Raw genomic sequence first — 16,285 nt, 5'->3', positions numbered from 1 at the left:
CAAAGAGCGAGAGACAAGAAAGGCGAGGCTCGCTGAGCCATTTATCTCTCTGCCCTTCAATTAATCCCACATGTGTTTATCAGTCAGGCTAGCACAATAAACTAACTACCTCACCCCACTTCTGATCATTCTATTTTTGGCACCCCCATTTGTCTTAGGTGACTGGGATCTTTATTTAACAATACAAACACCCCCTCAAACAAACAAGCAAACAAACAAACAAACACATTCACTACCATTAAGTCGATCCTGACTGTTAGTAACCCTACAGGACATGGTAGGACTGCCCTGAGTTTCCGAGACTGTGACTCTTCACGGAGTCCTGTAGAGCATTGGTGGGTTCGGGGTTAGCCACACAACTCGTAACCACTGGGCCATGGGGACCCCTTTGGTGACCTATGTCCCAGTAAATATTAAACACTATTTTTCCTTGTTGTTGTTGAGAACCCAACAGAACACATGCCAATTCAACAAATCTACACAAGCCACTTAGTGAATCGATTCCTTCTAGTTGCGCCCCTGTTCGGGGATCCCCCTCCTTTGTGTTTCTCTTCTCCATTAAAGCAAACCCACTGCTCCCCAACTTCCTTATCTAATCTCGTGAATTGCTGCCGTCAGTTTGACTCTAGAGGGTAGTTCATAAAGTGCAGCGCTCAAGGCAGATACTCTTTATGAAGGAGATATCTTCTCTCACTTGGGAACCGGGAGCATCTTATTTTATGGTGATTTTAAAACTGTTTAGCTCAACTTCATGGAAATTTTTGGATAAAACTAACACCAGACAAATCCATTCAGCATCTTCTGTTTAGGCTGTGGAGTTTTTCCAAAGGAAAACAGCCCCTAATAATATTTAAGAGTACTAAATGAGGATCATTGATTATTTGATAACAATTCTATTTAAACACAGTTATCCAGGGAACTTGCAAACACAGTGCCAGGATCCCATTTCTCAGGAGAGATCGACCACACTGTGAGCAAGACAGTTTGGTTCATATGCAGAGCTGTTACCTGTGACCGAACACACTGGACACTGCATTAGAAAAACGGGTGAAGGGCTCAGATGAACTAGTACACAATGCACAGTCCCAGTATCCGACCCAGAACAACCGACCTCACTGGCGCTGAGCCGATGCCAACTTATAGCGAGCCTATGGCACAGGGCAGAACTGCCCCTGTGAGTTTCCAAGGCTGGTAACTCTTTACAGGAGTAGAAAGTGCAGTCTTTCTCCGGGAGCAGCTGATGGTTTCAAACGGCTGACCTTGCAGTTAGCAGCCCGGCCTGTGGCCATTCCGCCACCAGGGTTCCTAAGTATTGCTAGACCTTTTACAATAGAGTCAAAGGAAGATAACCGTGGACGCCGTTTCCCTGCGTCGAGGTAGAAACCAGTGACAGAGCCACAGGGACCGAAGCAGATTTGGAGCCCTGGTGACCCAGTGGCCTATGCATTGTGCTGCTAATGGCAAGGTGGGCAGTTCGAGCCCTCCAGCCAGTCTGAGGGAGAAAGATGAGGCTTTCTACTCCCACAAAGAATTACAGTCTCAGGAACCTACAGAGACAATTCTAGCCTGGTTTGAAGGGTGGTTATTAGATTCCACTTGATGGCAGTGAGTTTGGTTTTTGTTTTTTGGCTAGTTTATAGGAGTTCCTGGGTGGTAGAAATGGTTGACCTCCCTGGGCAGCTAAGGGAAAGGTTGGAGGTTTGAATCTGCTTTCCTGAAGTGCCTTGGAAGAAAGATCTGGCAACCTACTTCTGAGAAATCCTCTATTGAACTCTCAGTGGATCACAGCTCAACTATGACATTCAGAATGGACTCAACAGGAAGCTGGTTTGTTCATAGGCCCTGGAAGGAGCATGTTAAAACAGGGAAGAGTGAGGCAGGGTGGACCGGAAATCCCACCTCTGCATGACAGGGGCTGCTGGGACATCAGGATTGATTAGTCTTCCAGCCTGCTAACTAGCTAGCAGAGAGGAACAGCTTCAGGTTCACCTGCGCCTGAAAAGAGACCCTGTTTCTTCCGTCCGTTTGATCTTGCAGTTCTCGACTGAGGCCACAAGGTGTCAGTATAAATAACGCTAACAAGCCAGGGGTTGACATTGCCTTGACCCGCCTTTCAAAATGCTGAGGGAATGGCCAGTTTTCAAAATGTACATTTTAAGAGAAGAGAGACCATAAAAAGCACCAGGGTCAGGGGATCAGTTCAACGATACCTGATAAAATGTAATATATGTATTTAAATGGTGCATGAGGTCTATGTAAAAGCCCATTAAAAAGCATTCCGAGGGTTTGTGCCAAGGCGTGCTCAAGTTAGAATACAGTTCCCCTCAGGACGTTTTATAGCGGTTCTGTCTGAAGTCTGGCGATTTCCCCAGGAAGTCGTATTCTGAACCCCAGGCCCAGGGCTCAGAGAAGCCAGAGTGATGTATAGCATGGCCGTTCCAGAACTCTCTCTGCTCTTGTTCAGCCTTGGCTAAGTCACCATAACCACGGCAAACCCGATCCACTAGCCACCCTGCAGGTCAGAGCAGGGTCTGGGACTGTAAACCCACTCACCACGGGCCTGGCCCTGTTCTAAGCTTGTCTCCATCCACTCTCCTATGCTCTCCTATGACCCGTGGTAGTGGCGCTGTCTCCGTCTGGACTTTACAGGAGAGGAGATGGGCACTGGGAGGCTAACTCACCATCCAGTGTTGTGGGGGAGCCAGCACTGGGGCCCAGGCCATCTGGGTCCGGCCCCAGAGCCCCCTCTCTCACTGGTGAAGCTGTGCTGTCGTGCGTTCAGTTCTGCGGTGGAATCGGCGAGGTAGATGGAGCAGTGACGGATGCTACGCTGCATGATGGGGACTAGTCATACTGTGCACGTAAGATCTACACTTAGTTCTGCTTCAAACAAGCCCATCGATGGAAGCAGGAGAACCACGCTCATGGGGGCCATCTGCATGATGTCCGCGGAGAGAAGAGTCTGTGAGGAGAGCGGGTGGGGCTCTCAGATCCCGCACCCTCCAGTGGAGGGCAGTCAACAGGCACAGAGGAGGTGGGGGTGAGCCATGATGGGGCCAGCGAGGAAGGATTGGGACCTGAGTCCCCATGCCTCTGCCATGAATTCCTGGTGAATTCCTGGCCACAGGCAGCTCCCAGCAGAGGGCAGCGCTGAGTTCCCTAAGCCACTCACAGTGGGCGTGGGAGCACCTGGAAGCTCTGCCACTCACCTGTGCCCTTCAAGCTTGGATGGATGTCACGTGGGGTTAATCTGTACCACTTCTGATGGTGAGCCGAGGCTGGCTGGAGCCTGTGCCGGCCAAGATCGGGAGGTCCCACCCAGTCTCAGAGGAAAAGAGGATTAAAGATGTCCCGTAAGTGTCCAAGCCCAGGCCCAACCCTTCCCCTCTGATGGAGCCAAGGTCCTTGAGGCCCCTCAGGCCTCCCGGGATGGTCTGGCTGGCTGGCGTAGGGTTGCCTGGGGAACGGAGCAAAACCACCAAGGCAGCGGGTCTCCGCCCAGGATCCTGGCACTCGTGCGCCCTGCTCTGACTGACTGAGAGAGCCACACATGCACAGAGGGAGCCAGGATGGCGTCTCCCCCGAGCTGCTGACCAAGAGTCCCGCCCTTCCTCTCTCCCTGCGCGGTCCCGGCGCTGTTATTGTTGGCCGGCTTGGAGAAGTTGAACAGCTGCCAAACATCTGCTCACGTCTCCTGAAAGGGCTTCCAAACAGACGGGCAGGAAGCAGCCCCACCCTTGAGGGTCTGGCACCAGGGCCCAAGATCTGCACCACAGAGACCTGGCCTGGCCGCCTGAGAGCTGGGGGTCCCCTGAGCTGATGGTTGAGCTCGGTCTAGAAGCGGGGCTCTGGGAAAGAGGTGTGTGGAGAGACAGTTGGTGCGACATCCCCTGACAGGGGGGACCCTGCCATGGGTCAGGGAGCTTATATTGAAGGGAGAGGTCTCAGAAATGGCTGGAGATGGGAAGAGGGGGAGGTCAGAGTCCTCCCCCACCTCCTGGGGTGCACAATGGGAGAAGAAGCATGGGTCTCAACCTGCCCTCCTTTGGAACTAGATCCTGAAACAAGGAGAGGAGTGAAGGAGGGACCAAGGCGGTGACGGCAGTCCTCGTGGAAAGACCACCAAAGGGGCTTCATCAGGCCAGGGGCACCGGGGCTGTGACCCCGCCGAGGAGCCCTGAGGGGCAGAAAGGGCCTCCGAGTTCTGTGTTACCCAGCCTCCTTCAAGCCCATCCGACTCAAAAAAGACATCTGCTTCCCGGCTTTTCTGGTGGGCCTGAGGAAGTGGCAGGAAGAGAGAAGGCCCCTTCAGCCTAACGTGGGGTACAGGCAGGGCACAGGCAGCCTCTGCTACAAAGGGTAAAAGGAGTTAAAAGACCGAGGGGATGATTGTTGTCCAGGTTCCCTGGGGGGGGGGGGTTGGACCTAAGGGAAGTCCTCCCCTCCCCCCAAGTTTCTATCCCTCCACCTGGCTGCATGGTACTTGTTGACTTTCTCCTGTCTGCTCTCCTCTCCTGTACCAGTGCCTGTCTCTCTTACACCTTCATCTCACAGACCCCACCCCCTTTCTCTGCCCAGACATGGAAACCACAAGGGGGCATTCAGAAAGCAGATTTCTTCCTACCATGCCACAAACAAAGCCAAACCAGTGGCTGTTCGGTCCACCCCGACTGGTGACGACCAGGGTGGGGGAGGGGGGGGTGTCTGTGCCCAACTGTGCTCCGCAGGGTTTCTAATGACTGCTTTTCTGAAACTGGACCACCGCAGGGCGTTTTTCCTTAGAATTGTTTGGGTGGACTGGGACTTCCCAGGTTGTTGGTTCACAGTCAACCATTGGCAACACGGGGGACCCTGTCTCCCTAGAAAGCTTCCTTTCACTCTGTTCTATAGGGCTCGTGTCCCTTGACCGTTTATGTGGCGAAACCCTCACATACAGGCTCCGTTTAGCACTAGGTCTTGTCCCCATGCACTAATCAAAATTCTGAATCGGTCCTTCTCTCCTCCTATTGGCCGGCTCAGTGCCATGCCAGCAACACCTGGTAGGTTTCCTCCCTCATCTAACTAACTTTAGTTTCTGACCCTTTGGAAATTAGGAAGTCAGGAAAGTTCTTATTTGATAGGCGCTTTGGAGCTGTGAACCACAAGCTAGCCACTGCTTGGGGAGAAAGACAGGATTGTCTACTCTCATAAAGAGCTATGGTCTTGAAAACTCTCCGGGGCAGTGAGGCCCTGTCTTGTAGGATTGCTATGAGTCAGAATTGACTTGATGGCTGTGAGTTTGGTTTGGTTTGGTTTGGTTTGGTTTGGTTTGAAGATTAAGAATGAAGGGGTGGAGTCGAGCCTGTCAATCAGGTGATAACCAATGAGCCCTCTCTGTGGACATGGCCTTCTCCCGAGGATTCTGGGAATTCTGGTGTTCGTCCTTGGAGGCAGGCGGGAGACTCTCTCTCTCTCTCTCTCACTCTCTCTCTCTCTCTCTCTCTCTCTCTCTCTCTCTCTCTCTCTCTCTCTCTCTCTCTCTCTCTCTGTCTCTCTCTCTGTCTCTCTGTCTCTCTGTCTCTCTGTCTTTCTCTGCTGACTCCCTGGGAGACATTGCAGCTGACAAGACACATGGAACTACAGCAGTGCCCTGAGCTGGAGAAACCATGTGGAGACCCCTGCTAGCGCTGAGATGCTTACAACGCCATTAGACCCACAGACTTCGCACCCACTGGTCTGTGATCTTCCTGCATTCGGTGTCTTTGCATGTGTTTTGTGAGTTCGAAGAAGACTTTATAGATTAGTATCAGACATATAGGCTTATATCAGACTTATGGACTTGATCTGGACTGGTCTAGGATGTTTTCTCAATATTCAATTGCTCTTGTATATAAGGTCCTTTTCTATACACATCTGAGTGTCTATGATGAATTTGTTTCTCTAGTCTACCCATACTAATACAGTGGGCAACCCAGTTTCTGTGTTCTCTGGTCCTGGCAGATGGGCTAAGGTGATGATCTATTTTGAGCATTTGCACCTGTGGGGTGCAGAGCTTGCCCTTGGCTACTAATGGAAAGGTTGACCATTTAAATCCATTCAGAAGCACCACAGAATAAAGGCCTGGTGATTTGCATCCTTGGAGATCACTGCCAAGAAAACCTGTTGGCACAGTTCTGGTCTGGTTCTACCAGGGGCTGGAATAAACTTGACTGCACTGGGTTGGGTTGCTTGGTTTGGGAGCTTCAGCTAGAGTGTCCTGCTGAAGATGCTCAAATGCATCTCTATCCCATCTGGTTGCTTATTCTCACCCCCGAGGCACCCAGCCACACTGCTGGCTATTCCTGCCCAGCAATCTGCTCTCCCTGGAGACATCTTGGATGACCCCATGTCCTTTCTCTCTCACACATGACCCACAGGAAACACTCATGGATTCATTGAACCCTGGCAAATTCTGGGTGTGTAAACCATCTAGTAAAGTCATCGCCCACCTTTGTTTTGTTTCAAGCTATTTACATGCCGACCGAATAATTCTCTCTCCCTTCAGGCATCCCAACTGGGAGCCTGCCCTCCTCACTGCTGCTGACCTCCATCAAGCTGCCGAAGAGAACCGAAAACGCCTTTCCCTGAACTTGAGGTGGAAGGGGGGAAAAGATCTCATCCCTGGCTCTCAGAGACAGTGACCTCCCGCAAACCTTTTCTCGTATCTCACTGCCCCCTGACCCTTGTCCACCTTCCTAGTAGTAGTGCGGTGGTGCCCTTTGTCAACTCTGTTTACGGCCTAGGCTCTCCTTAGGAAAGTGATGTCTGTGGCTTCTGGACTTTGGATGCTCCTCCTAACTTGTCAGGTGGATTCCTCACGTCTGTCCTATTATAGTGGAAGGATTCCTGGCGGTTCCAGTTACACTCTTGGCTGCCAATGGAGAGGTTGGCCATTCCCATGCACCCCAGCCATCCTGGGGGAGAAAGGCCTGGGTCTCTGCTCCTGGAAAGCTGCTGCCCAGAAAACCCCACGGGGCAGTTCTAGTCTGTCTCACCGGCCACGGGGAGGGGGAATCGAGCTGACGGCATTGACAGCAACCATAGTCACGCGCTGACTTTAGGCTTGGGGTACTTTGGAGATGTTTTCTGTAATATTAATGTTGAAGAGCTTACTTGCTTTCGGGTGCTAAAGTCTGGGAAGTGGAGTTTAGTTGCCTCTGGTTTCCAGGCCTGAGGGACCTTCGGGAAGAAGCCTCAGAGTGCTGACTTGTTCAGCTCAACTCGCCCGGGTCAGAAAGAAGGCAAACGTTGCATACGCAGCCTTGATGGGCTGGTTGCTGGATGCCGAGGAAGCCACGATGCTGAGAGCCCCAGAGTGCTGTGGAAAGAAGGTTTGAGAAGAGCTGAGCCCTGGCTCCCACTCTCCGTGCGAAACCCCATCCAATCCTTTCTGTCCTCACTGAAGAGAGTTGCCTCCAGCCACATCTTCTTTTTAGAAGGGTGTGTCTTGACTGTGTTTGGTGCTGAAAGCAGGAGCCAGGAGAAGGGGTCTTATTCCTATTGTATACCCTCTGTTTGCTCTCAGAGGTGTCGACACTTTGGCTCTGGGAGTCAATGAGATGACGTGTCAGGCTGCATGAGAAATGTCCATTCCCCAAAGGAGGTCATGTAGGTTTTGTCATGAGACACCCGTCCCCTCCCTCCTACCTGCTCATGTTTGGTGTTTGGCAATCCCTGTCAGGAGATGTTTGCGGATGGACAGCAAGGCAATGCACAGAGTTACCTCATTCTCCCCGTCTTGAAAATACGACGTCTCCTGGCTGGTGCTGGGGTGTCCTCGGATATGGTGGACAGGGTCTGTGCCTTCAGCTTGTGGACAGAGACTTCTCCTGAGCCTAGAAATCAGCTCCCTGTCCTGGTCGCTCTCTTCCATATGGGTTGAGCCTCCCTGCCTGCCCAAGAATATGTAACTCATGCACTCAGCAAAGAGTTCTTCTCTGCCAAAGAAGAGGTGCCCTGGTGGCGGAGTGAGTGGGCCGCCAACCACAAGGTTGCCAGTATGAAACCAGCAGCCGCTCTTTGGGAGAAAGACGAGATTTTCTTCTCCTGTAAAGATTGACAGCCTCCGGAACCCAAAGGGGCAGTTCTGCTCTGTCCTGTAGGGTCGTGAGGAGTCCGAATCGACTGGAGAGCAGTGGGTTAGTTCAGCTGACCCTCTGCACAGGGACCAGGGTCCCACAGCAGTGAAGTGCTCAGTTGTTCATGGGAAGATTGGCTCTTTGAACCCACCCTGCTGCTCGGCAGGAGAAAGGCCAGCGGATCGGTTCCTGTAAAGGTGATAGCCAGCAAGACCCCATCGGGCATTTCTACCCTGCCACGCGGGGCTGTTATGGGTGAAATAGACTCAAAGACACCCAGCAAGAACAACACTCTGCACCAGGCGCCGTGGCAGGTGACGGAGGGGCACCTGGCTCTGCCCTTATGGAGCTTACCGTCCAGTAAGAACTAGTTACCTAAACTAACTCCACACAGATTTTTTCCCTTCATGTACACAAACAAAGAAGCCTTGTGTCTCATCCTGGCGGTTCCCAAAGTATTAGTCATAAAATACATGATACGACCCGGACAGCACGTGTTTCTGTGGGCAGACACATTTAGGAAATGCTGGGTGCCCTGTAGCAAAGGAGGCGTTTTGGTGTGTGACTGGTAAGGCTCAAGGGCATGATATGCTTCCAAGATGAATCTATGTCCGCACAGTTCGGAAGGCGAGATGTTGCCTGCTAATTGAACTGTTCCTAGTTTTCTTCTGATTATGACAGATGAACATTCACTGTGAAAAGATGAGGAACACGAGAGAAATATTAAATTTCCCAGAAATCTTCCCAACCCATCAGCAAGCAAAGGGCTTGCCCTAAACCACTGGATTTTGGGGTTAATGGCTATGTCAGGCTGGCCTGTCTAGAGAAACAAGCCAGGGATGTTCATCTATGTCTAAGAAAGAACTTTATCTCAGGAAGCAACTTTACATTGAGAAGGAGCCCCAGCTCAGTCGAGCTCAAGTTCATAGGTGCAATGCCAGCTGGGGCCCTCTTCAGACTCACGGAGCTGCAGGCTGATGGTGTCACAAGGTGATGCAGGAAGCACGGAGGTCATAGGCCAGCGAGTGCGGAGTCATGTGGCTCCAAGGTGGGTGGAAGCATGGCAGGGCACAGCTCTCAGGGTTGGGCAGCCCATAGGAGGCTGGCCCTTGACCCTGGAGGCAGACACAGAGTCCCAGGGAAGTCCCAGAAAGGAGGAAGGCAAAGTGGCTAAGAGAAATCGTGTTTGTTAGATCTGTACAAAAGGCCCCACCCCCAAGGAGGTGTCATCCAGCTACCACTTGATTGACAGGTTGAACTCTGCCCCTAGCCAGGAGTGTCTAGTTGACATAAAATCGAATTCCAACTTCTAACGGTAATGTTGCCTACTCCATTTGGCTGCTAGCCACAGGCCAGTGGTCCAAAACCACCAGGCTCTCACTAGGAGAAGGAAATGAGGTTATATATGCCCATAAAGAGTTACAGTCTTGGAGACCCACAGGGGCAGGTCTACCCTATCCTAGGCTGGGCATGAGTTGGAATTGGCTCTATGGCAGTAAGATTGAATGTCTAGTTTTATTCTGGTAAGAGGCCCGAGGTGGTGCAAATAGTTAATGCCCTTGGCTGATAATTGAAGATGTGGAGATTCAAGTTCACACAGATGCTTCAGGGAAGAAAGGCCTGGCAGTCTACTTCTGAAAAACCAGTCATTGGAGACCCTCTGGCAGGAGCCTGAGCTGCCCTGATGGGCGATGGGAGAATTTGGATATGGATAATGGTAATGGTTAATGACACAGAAACATAACTGAAGTCTCTTAATTATACACGGGAAGAATGTTGACATGGCTGATGCTTTCATATGATGATAAATATATATTTATTACAATAATTAAAAAGGAAAACTCTATGGGACCCAGTTTTACTCTGACATGCTGGAGGTTGCCATGGGTTGGAGACAACGGCAACTACTTTATTATGACGAATTTAGAAACTGGTGCCAGCAGTGGGATACTGCCGTAACAAACATCTGAAGCATGTTGCATTTTTAGGCCACCATCCGTGAAGACACTGAATCAGAGACCAGCAAAACGACAGCCTTGTTAAACAGTGGTAGATTTTATGGGTAAGAACAGTGGCCTATGATAACTTGGAAGGCACCTTTGTTCTGAAGGAACTTGTAATTCTGATTAAGCAGCTTTGAAACCAGAAGATTGATAGTGTATGCTGGTGAAAAGGAAGAGATGAGCACAAGAAAGAATTGGCTGGTTTCCATCAGTAATAAAAGAATGGAGAGCGAACAGAAATCCCCAGCCTTGTAATAGCGGGAAAGCCAACTGCTTCTATATCATAAATAGAAAGATATAGGATTAAAACACACAACTTTGAGAAAGACACAATGCTTAGGGGACACTGAGCCTCTGCTACAGATGGTGGAAACTTTGGGAACAGGTTAATGGTAATGGTTGGACAACATGATGAACATAATCGATGTCATTGAAATGTGCATGGGAAGGATGTTGAAGTGGCAAATGTTTTGTTAACTATATATTTAACCCCCCCCCCCAAAAAGCAGCACGAGTGACTGAAATATCAGATGAATAGTGTCTTATCCAGTGTGATGTCCATTTGGAATTAGGGTAAACGTCATAAGAAGAATGTGACTTTCACACCCATTATTAAATCCTCCAGGAAACCACTAAACTGATATTTCACACTTTGTGGCAGTTACATAATCTCCTGTCAACTTGAGAAGGGGTGGAGTCTAGGCTGTCAATCAGGCCTGAGCCAATGAGGCCTCCGTGTAGGCCTGGCCTCCTCCTGAGGATTCTGGGAACTCCTGTATTCCTCTCTGAAAGTGGGAGACTCTCTCTGCTTTGTCTTCCTTCTGACAAACCACATGGAGCTACACTGAGGTTGCCGGAGCCCTGGAACTGGAGGAACCACATGCCAGTGCTGAGATGCTTCCACTGCCACTGGATCCACAAGACTTCCCACCCACTGGCCTGTGATCTTCCTGCATTCGGCATCATTGCATGTGTTCTGTGAGTCTGAAGAGGAGTTTGTAGATTGGTATCAGACATATGCGGTAATATTGGATTTATGGACTTGATCTGGACTGGACTGGCATGTTTTCTTAATGTACAGTTGCTCTTTTCGATAAAGCTCTTCCTTATACACATATGAGTGTCTCTGGATTTGTTTCTCTAGGCAACCCGGACTGACACTCTAGATTTCTTCAATGTGGCTATTGCTGCTGTCGTACTCTAGTACACGTCCACATGTTGCATGTTTCCGTGATGCTGGAAATTTTGCCACTGGCACTTCAAATGCCAGGATCATCAAACATAGTGGACAGTTTCAGCAGAGCCTCCAGACTAAGACTGACTAGAAGGATCTGGAGTTTTTTTTTTCAGTAACCAGTGAAAAACTCAATGGATAGCAATGGAACTATTTAGCTGATATTGTGGGGTACCATTGAGTTGATTTAGACTCATAGCAACACTATGAGTTACAGTAAATTTGTCACGTCTGGCTTTCCAGGCTGTGATCTCTACAGGAGCAGCTTGTCTGACCTTTGGTCTTTGAAGTTGCTGGGTGGGTTTGAACCATCAACCTTCTGGTTAGCAGCAGAGTGCTTAGTCATCTTACCCCCAAGGACCCTTACATTGAGTGAAAGGCATGGGATTAGGAAATAAAACAGATCTGAAGTTCAGCTTGAAAGAACTGGGGTGTAGATCCCGGGAGATGGAACAGAGTGGAAGCAAACAGATGAGAAGCCTACTGAGTTTTGAGAGTAACACTGCCCACTCTACTTCCAAACAATTCTGTTCTGAAAAAGAGCTTATAGTTCATTTGAGACTCTTGAGACTCCAACCATTCATAGGCACTGACAGACTGAGAAAGTTATGCAGCTCCCAAGGAGGGCAGTCATCCTTTCCAAAGCCTACTTTATATCTTACCCAGGAGTGATGGAATAGGACCCAAACCGAACCAAACTCACTGCCTTGGGGTCAGTGCCGACTCATCGAGACCCCATGGGACAGGGTATAACTGGTGTTAGGAGTTTCTGAGAGTGTAACTCTTTCAGTGAGTAGAAAGCCCCATCATTCTCCCAATGGGAAGGGAGGGACCCTCCAAAATGCATTTGGAGAGAGCAATAAGACGGAGTGCCCTCCAGAGAGCACCATGCCCACCCAGGTCAGAGGTCTTTACCATGGCTATTCAAACGTTTATGGACCCATGAGTACTGAATGCCACCCCACACCCCTCCCCAGCTGAATGGAAGTGGGCATGGCTTGTAAAGGAGGAGACGAAATCAAATGATGATGGAATTTCCCCACAGACGTTTGAAGCTCCTATCTGAGTTCTATCCCTGCTCCACTGCTGAGTGCTAGGCAGGTGGCTGGGCATGTCCTGGTGGTGCCCTCTAGGTTCCAGATGAACATGGACAGAGGCATCAAAATGCACCCGAACAGTTCTCGACGGCATCTCACATCCTGTTCGGGGAAACTTTGAGGGCACCGAGTTCCCATGATGGATACCCAAGGTGTGGTCAGCATAGATCCCTGAGTCACTTCTTGGCAGGTGTTACCTTGAGGAGTGTCCTGATTTGCCTCCTTTGTCTAGATTAGAAATCAACTTAAAACACTAAGATTTGGAAAGCACATTTGTATGCCACTGGACATCCCCTTACAGTAGGGTATCGGGGAGGAGACGAGCCAGTCAGGGTACATGTACCAATGATGAAAAATACAACTTTACTCTAGTTCCTAAATGCTTCCTCCCCCACCCCCACCTCCTATCATGATCCCAATCCTACCTTGAAAGTCTGGCTAGACCAGAGGATATACACTGATAGAGTTAGGAACTGGAAACACAGGGAATCCAGGGAGGATGATCCCTTCAGGACCAGTGCTGTGAGTGGCAATACTGGGAGGGTAGAGGGATGGTGGGTTGGAAAGGGGGAACTGATTACAAGGATCTACATGTGACCTCCTCCCTGGGGGACTGACAACAGAAAAGTGAGTGAAGAGAGACGTTGGACAGGACAAGAGATGACAAAATAATAATTTATAAATTATCAAGGGTTCATGAGGGAGGGGGAGCAGGGAGGGAGGGGTAAAATGCAGATCTGATGCCAGGGGCTTAACTGGATAGCAAATGTTTTGAGAATGATGAGGGCAATGAATGTACAAATGTGCTTTACACAATTGATATATGTATGGATTGTGATAAGAGTTGTATGAGCCCCTACTAAAATGATAAAAAAAAAAAGATTTTTTTTCTCCCTGTGGTTGAAATGGTTATGCCAACGGATACACTATACACACACAGATGTCAGAATCTCATTAAAATTGATTTTGTCCTAGCATGCAATTGATAGTTAGTTTTATGTTCAGAGTATTAATGGTGGTTCTCAGACCAGGTATGATTTGTATGGGAGAACGATAGTAAAATCCACCTCATCCTATCCCACTGGCTCATTTCGTGGATAACACTCCATGCTTGGCAAGGTGTGGTGAGAAAGGCATGCTCATTCGCTGCTCTTCGGAGGATAAGTTAGGGTTCGTTCTTTCTTTTAAAAAGATACTGTTTTAGTTTTGTTGTTGAGGATCGTTGCAGTTCATTCACACTTGCGTTGATTCCAAACAAAGTACATTGAGGCATGTCTGTGTGACTGGTGGGGAGCTGTGGACCAGCTCGCTCAGTGATGCTCTTGTCTTCGTTGGATGTCTTCAAAAGGGAAGGTCCAGTCAAAACAGTAGCTCCTGAGAGCATCTGCTGGGCCTGTTAAACTCAAAGTAGGGCGGTCAACTCATAAGTGTATAAGCCCCAACTCGAAACTCCCCACCATCTAGTCAATGCTGACGCACAGCGACCCCCTATACAGTTTCTGAGGCTGTTGACGGGAGTAGAAAGCCCAGGCTTTCTCCTGTGGAGCAGCTGGTGGTTTTGAACTATTGACCATGCCCCCCCCACACCCATCATCACAGTGTACTTGTCCTAGGAGAATTTCATGGGAAAAACTTACCCCATTCATCCTAGAAACCCAATCTTTGCCCGTCAGACTTTTTAGTGAGAAGGGGTTCTAAAAATCAAAGAGCAGTTGAAAAGTTTTTGATCTGAGCCCCGTGAGGAAGGCCAACCTGCTGTTTTGACCTGGTGTAAGTCAAAGACAGAAGCGTTTTTTTGAGGTTGGGTCAGAGAAATGGAAACATTCTCTTCAGAAGGATCTGCCCTCCATGAACCATCTTCCTCCCTGGGCTTCCTGCTTTCATATTTCTTTGCTTCCTAACTCTCTGAACTTCACCCATGGATAAATACTGCCTGTGTGATCTTCAACGGTTGGCTGCTCTGTGCAGAGATGAGTCCAGCTATGGACATGAAGGGCAAGGGCCATAGTCTCGGGGTCCCACTAGCCTGGTTTGGGTATCTGTTCTACATTTTTCTTATGCTCTACCCAGAGCCTTCTGATGTGATTCTTTTCAGAGCAGTTGGTGGTGGTGGCTGGGCACCATCTAGTTCCTCTGGTCTCAGGGTTGTGGAAGCTAATTGTTTCTATCTGCCCGTCCATCATCCTCACTCTTCTTGCCTCTGGATGGAAGAAACCAAAAGGTGTGCCTTAGGTGGCTGCTCATGAGCTTTTAAGCCTCCAGACACTACTCACTCAATGGAGATCTAGAACCTTGCCCTTGTGAACTATGTTAGGCCATTGACTTCTAGAACCTTGCCCTTGTGAACTATGTTAGGCCATTGACCTTGGTGTCCCCCAAGACTATGGCTCTGAGCCCTCAGGCCCCAGAGTGCGTTGCCTCAAGGTGTTTAACTATACCGAAGAAGTTTTCATGACTTATTCCCAGTCGTCCCAATATTTTTTGACTTATCCTTATATACCAATCCCAAGTTGTACAATTCAGTGACCCAGCTTGCCCTCTTCCAACTCTATAACCATGCTCAGCCCTCTTTTCTGAACCCCTCCCCAACATTAATATGAACTCCCTGCCCGCTAAGGTTTCTATCTAAATTTTGTAGTTGCTGCTGTCAGTTTGATTCATATGAAACCAAAAAAAGGGGGCCACATTCATCACTGTTTGAGGAGATTCTGACGCTCACTGACCCTCTGGGTTTCCAAGGCAGTGCTCTTGACAGAGGCAGACTGCCACAGCATTATCCTGTGGAGCACGTGGTGGATGCAAAGTACCTATATCTCAGTTAGCAGCTGGCATTTTCAACCCCCGGGCAACAAAGTCTCTTCCAGTGTCATAGAGCTAGATCTTCAAAGAGCATACTGCTCAAGGCAGAAATTCTCTACTAGTGAACTTGACCTGCTGTCTGGTTCTCAGAAGACCTCAGGGAATATCCTTAAGGTTTAAAGACTATTTTGGTGAAGTCATTTCAGGAGTTCTTCCAGCCTCTATGACTCCTGTAAGTCTGGATTCCATGACAATCTGCAATTTTTTTTTGAATCTTCCCCCTTTAGATTAGAATACTATAGAATCTTTGATCAAAATGTGCGGTCGTTGCACCTGGACATTACACAGTTCTTCCTCTCATGGAAAAGGAGGCCGTTGTTCATGGAGACACTTGGCCACACATTCCTCCTCCTTCTCCTAGTCCTGATTCTCCAGGCAAATAAAAGCATCCATCTTCCCCCAGCAAAATACAATTTAACAACATGTGTATCCCCTTTGATGTAGTAACTGAATTCCTGGAAATGTATCCTCAGGGAATAGCAAGAGAGGTGAACAAATATTTATAGGCAAAGATGCTCACTTTAGTTTCATTTATAATATCAAAACTGGAACTCATCAAAATGTCCAACAGTAATCAAAGACTTATGTAAATGACAGTGCCTGTCCGAGAATAGCTTGTTTGTCCAAGTGGCTTGTTCAGCATCAGCTGCCTGCAGCTTGAGACACAGAAACACGGCTCAGACCTAATATTTGGCAGATCAGATGCCTCTATCTTTTACACTGCACCTATTCATTCCAGGTTGAAGGCCTCTGATCACAGATGGGGCTAGCCAAGGTTTGTCTCCTCTTTATGTTTTTGGCAACTCATGACTTCTGGCTGCAAAGACCCTTCAGATGGTCTCTTGGACATCCAACGGCGACAGCCCAACATTTGGTTACATAAAGTGCAAATGAATCATGAACACGTGGATTGTATTTCCGTTCAAAGACGCAGGGATTTCAATTTATGGGAAATGAGCTGTGGGCTGTACAAATTAGCACTGGGGTTGGGAAATT

This window comes from Tenrec ecaudatus, chromosome 9, assembly GCF_050624435.1.
Source record: "Tenrec ecaudatus isolate mTenEca1 chromosome 9, mTenEca1.hap1, whole genome shotgun sequence".
Classification (NCBI taxonomy): Eukaryota; Metazoa; Chordata; class Mammalia; order Afrosoricida; family Tenrecidae; genus Tenrec; species Tenrec ecaudatus.
This window is presented reverse-complemented; position numbering follows the sequence as displayed.